This window comes from Elephantulus edwardii, unplaced genomic scaffold, assembly GCF_000299155.1.
Source record: "Elephantulus edwardii isolate Elephantulus edwardi_28Jun2011 unplaced genomic scaffold, EleEdw1.0 scaffold00072, whole genome shotgun sequence".
NCBI classification, from domain to species: Eukaryota; Metazoa; Chordata; class Mammalia; order Macroscelidea; family Macroscelididae; genus Elephantulus; species Elephantulus edwardii.
Window position 1 is genome coordinate 13,668,050 of NW_006399822.1, and position 4,947 is coordinate 13,672,996.

Genomic DNA, 4,947 nt, shown 5'->3' on the forward strand with positions numbered 1-4,947 from the left:
AAGATAACAAATAGGTCTGTCTTGGAGAACATGAAGTTTCTCTTTGGAGGGTAGGATTTTGAAGCTCCATCTCAAATACTTTGGACACATGGCTAGCAGGGACTGGTCCTTGGAGAAGAGTGTCATGCTCAGAAGGATGAAGGGACAGTGTAGGGGAGGAAGACCCCAGACGAGATGGACTGATGCAGTGACTAGGGTAAAGGGAGGAGATGTTTCAGAGTCAATGACACTGGCTCAGGACAGAGTAGACTTCAGAGCTGCTGGACACTATGAGTCACAGACAACTGGATGGCACAGAAAAACAGGTTTAGTATTGAGTCAGAATTGACTAAAGGCACAAAACAGCAAAGTTGTCCGAGGTCTGATCACTGTGACCAGACAATGCTTATGTATACAGATGCTCAAAGTTTTGAAGTTGAACAGAGGATCCTTCAGCAAACTGGATGTGCTTGTTTCTTGAGAGTACTGGTTTAACAGTGATGGGAAAAATCAGCAATTGGCCATCTAAAAAGGAGATAATAAGGCATGAGGCATGAAGTAGCTGGCTTACATGCTTTCACAAAAGTAGCTGTTGGTAGGATGATTGTAAGGGAGAGACGGGAAAAAACCCACAATATAAATCAATGAAATGTAATGTAAATAAAGGGCTGTATGGAACACAATGTACATGCATGAAACACAATGTATATCTAAACAATAAAAATATTCATTAAAAAATAAAATTGACCAAGGTCTGGAATTCATGTCACTGCAGGTGTGCACACATTCCCCACCAAAGTCCAGGCAGAATAAAAACTAAGGAGTTATTTTATGACATTTTCAAGGAAAAAGTATGCTCCCCAGAAATGTCTTCAAAGTTGCAATTAAGTTTTGCACTGATGTAAGTTATTTAAATTTGCTCTACTATATTGTGTAAAAATCCTGAATAGCTAGAATTAATAAAAACTCCTGAAGTTATATTATGCTTTATGTGAATTCTTGGATCTTCTGTAGAGCCAAAAATTTCTCAAAGAGTCAAGATTAGAGGGTAGAGGTTATTGGAGTGTCATTCAAATGTCACTGCCCAAGAGCCCAGATTGTTCCTGGGGAGGATGCTGTGTTCTCCATTCCCAGCAATATGGCAAATAAGGCATGCCACCATACGTTACATGAGAGTATTAGTAATATTCCACTTGCTTGTTATGAAAACCCAGGAAGAAGACAAGTGAGCATGATTTCAAATATATTTTGTTGTTATTGTTGTTAGGTGCCACTGAGCTGACTACGATTCACAGCAACCCTGTGAACAACATACTGAAGCATGGTGCAATCGTGCACCATTCTCCCAGTTGCTGTTGTGCACAAGCCTGGTTTTGCATCGCTTTGTGAATCTATTCCATTGAGAGTCTTGCTCTTTTTTGCAGAGCAAGCATGACGTGGCTCTGCGGGGACTGGCCTCTGGCGATAACATGTCCAATATACGTGAGATGAAATCTCACTATCCTTGCCTCTAAAGAACATCCTGGTTACATTACTTCCAAGAGAGATATGTTTTTTTCCTTTTGGTTGTTATGTGCCATCAAGTCACTTGCAACTCATAGCAACCCTGTGTACAGCAGCCCTGAAACCTTCTCTATCATGCTTGTGTCTCCTACACACCTATCCTTATTAACCCAGTCACCATATCAATCCGTCTCATCGAGGGTTTTCCTCTCTTTCTCTGTCCCTCCACCCTTCCAAGGATGATGTACCTCTCCAAGGACTCTTCCCTCCTTGCAACATGCACAAACTATGTCAGATGAAGCTTCAGAATCCTTGCCTTCAAGGAGCAGGCTGGTTTCACCCTTTCTAAGACGAACCTGTTTGTTTTCCTGGCAGCCCATTGTTTATTCAAAACTCTTCTCCAGCATCACAGTTAAAAGGCATCTATTCTAGCCTTTTCTTCAGTTGCCGCTAAGGTGCTCAGTCCTTCTGAGGAAGCTAAGGCCGCGTTGGGATGAGGCCCTCACTTCATCCAGCAACTAGCACTGCGTCCAGCAGCCTTCAGCCTACTACCACACACCATGGCCTCCGTCTCTGAGCTCGCCTGTATCTACTAGGCCCTCATCCTGCACGACGATGAAGTGACAGTCACGGAGGATAAAATCAGTGCCCTCATTAAGGCAGTTGGTGTCAACGTTGAACCTTTCTGGTCTGGCCTGTTTGCAAAGGCCCTGGCAAATGTCAACATTGGGAGCCTCATCTGCAATGTGGGCACTGGTGGACCTGCCCCAGCGGCCGGGGTCGCACCAGCTGGAGGACCGCCCCCCCCCCCCCGGCTCCTGCTGCTCCAGCTGAGGAGAAGAAAGTGGAAGCAAAGAAAGAAGATTCTGAAGAGTCTGATGATGACATGGGAGTTGGTCTTTTTGACTAAACTCCTTTAGTAACATGTTCAATAAAAAATCCTGAACTCTTAAAAAAAAAGGCATCTATTCTCTTTCTATCATCCCTAGTATTGTCCAGCTCTCTGACGCATAACAAGCAATTGTGACGATATGGTGTGGATCAAGTGCACCTTAGTCTCCAGATGGACACTGTTGCTCTTCAGTACTCTGGTCCATATTCTTTTCCAATTCAAAGGCATCAATTATTCTTTGGTCTTTCTTCTTCATTATTGTTCAATTTTAACATTTGTTCACATTCCAAAGAAAGGTGACCCAACAGAATGTGGAAATTACCGAACAATATCATTGATATCACATGCAAGCAAGATTGCTGAAGATTATCAAAAAAAGACTGGAACAGCACATCAACAGAGAACTGCCCAAAGTCCAGGCTGGGTTTGTAAGGAGTTGTGGTACTAGGGATATTGTAGCTAATGTTAGATAGATCTTGACTGAAAGCAGGGAATACCAGAGGAATGTCTGTATTTCATTGATTATGCAAAGGTGCTTGACTATGTGGATCACAACAAACTGTGGCTGACTCTGAGAAGAATGGGAATCCCAGGACACTTGATTATACTAATGCGAAACCTATACTTGGACCAGGAGGCAGTCGTCAGAACCGAGCAAGGAAACACTGCATGGTTCAAAATTGCAAAGGGTGTGTACCAGGGATGTGTTCTATCCCTATACCTTTTCAACCTATATGCAGAACAGATTATCTGGGAGACTGGGCTCTATGAAGAGAAGTGTAGCATCAGGATTGGTGGAAGATTCATCAACAATCTGCATTATGCAGATGACATACCCTGCTTGTGGAAACTGAGGAGAATCTGAAGCACTTGCTGTGGAGGGTTAAGGACTGCAGGCTTCAATATGGATTAAGGCTCAATATCAAGAAGACAAAGATTCTCACCACTGGACCAATTGGCAGCATCAGGATGGATGGTGAAGAGACTGAGATTGTTCACAGCTTTAGTTTGCTTCCCTCCACAGTCAACACTCTTGGCACCAGAAGCCAGGAAATTAAAAGACATATTGAGATGGGAAAGTCTGCTGTTAGGGACCTCTCCAGAGTACTGAGGAGCAATGGTGTCACTCTGAGACTAAGGTCCACTTGATACAGGCCATGGTCTTTACAATCACTTGCTATGTATCAGAGAGCTGGACAATGACTAGGGAGGCTAAAAGGAGAATAGATGCCTTTGAGCTATGGTGCTGCAGAAGAGTATTGAATATACCATGGACTGCTAAGAAAATTCATGGGTTCATCCTGGAGAGGGTTAATCTGGGCTGCTTCTTGGAGACAAGGATTCTAAAGCTTCGTCTGACATACTTTGGTCATGTTGCAAGGAGGTCCTTGGAGAGGGACGTCATGCTTGGGAGGGGTGGAGAGACAGTGCAGAAGACCCTCTATGAAGTGGATTGATTCAGTGACTGGATTAATGGGGGTAGGTGTATCAGAGATAATCAAATTGACACAGAATAGAGCAGGGTTAAAGTCTGTTGTACATAGGTTACTATGAGTCGCAGGAGACTCGATGGCACATCACAACAAAAAGAATGATTTTTAACAAAAGTTTGCAGAAAAGTTTTCATTCATTCATTGTTGCACATTTTACAAGACCCTTCTCTTTCTCTTCCCCTCCCCAAGTTGACTTTCAAAAAAGATTTATTTAGAAAATTTGAATACATTGTCTTCGAGAATAGATTCTTCCAATTTCTTTTACCCTCCACCCAGCAAATTGTATAACTCCATGATTAATCCCCACCTTCCCCTGCCCATCCTCACCCCTCTGCTTCCAGACGCCCCCCTTGGACCCTCACACTCATTATTGTATTCTACAATAATGGTTTTATAGAATATTTATTCTCATGGGACTGAGTTTACACAGCATAGTGTTCTCTAGTCCCTCCGAAGTTAGGTAATAATTTACAAAATCATTGCTCCTGCATGCTACATAGTATTCCATTGTGTGAATGTACCATAATTTCTCAATCCATCTATTTGTGGTTGGACATTTGGGCGGTTTCCATGTTCTTGCTAAGGTGAATAATGCTGCTATGAATGAACACTGATGTACAAATCTCCATTTGTGCCTCAAATCTTATTTTCTCAGGGTATATTCCAAGTACTGGAATAGCTGAGTCATATGGAATTTCTATGTTTAGTTTTTTAAGGAAGTTCCAAACTGTATTCCAGAATGGTTGAACGATTTACAATCTGACCCGAAAATGTGTAAGAGTTTCTTTCTTGCCACATCCTCTCCAACATTTATTACTTGCTGCCTTGTTAAACTTTGAGAAGTGGTGTAGTTCAGTACAGTGATTTTCCCAATGTTTTCCACAAAACACATTTTGGAGCATTCACTCCCAGGATATATGTGTATATATTAAATTACGTGCTCTATCTCTGGTGGTCTAATGGCAAGAAGCTGCATTGCAATCTTGAATGCACATGTTTCAAGTCCACCAGGAGCTCCATGGGAGAAGGATGAGCAGTCTCCTCCTATGTGATTAATTGTCTTTAAAATTCTTTTTTTTT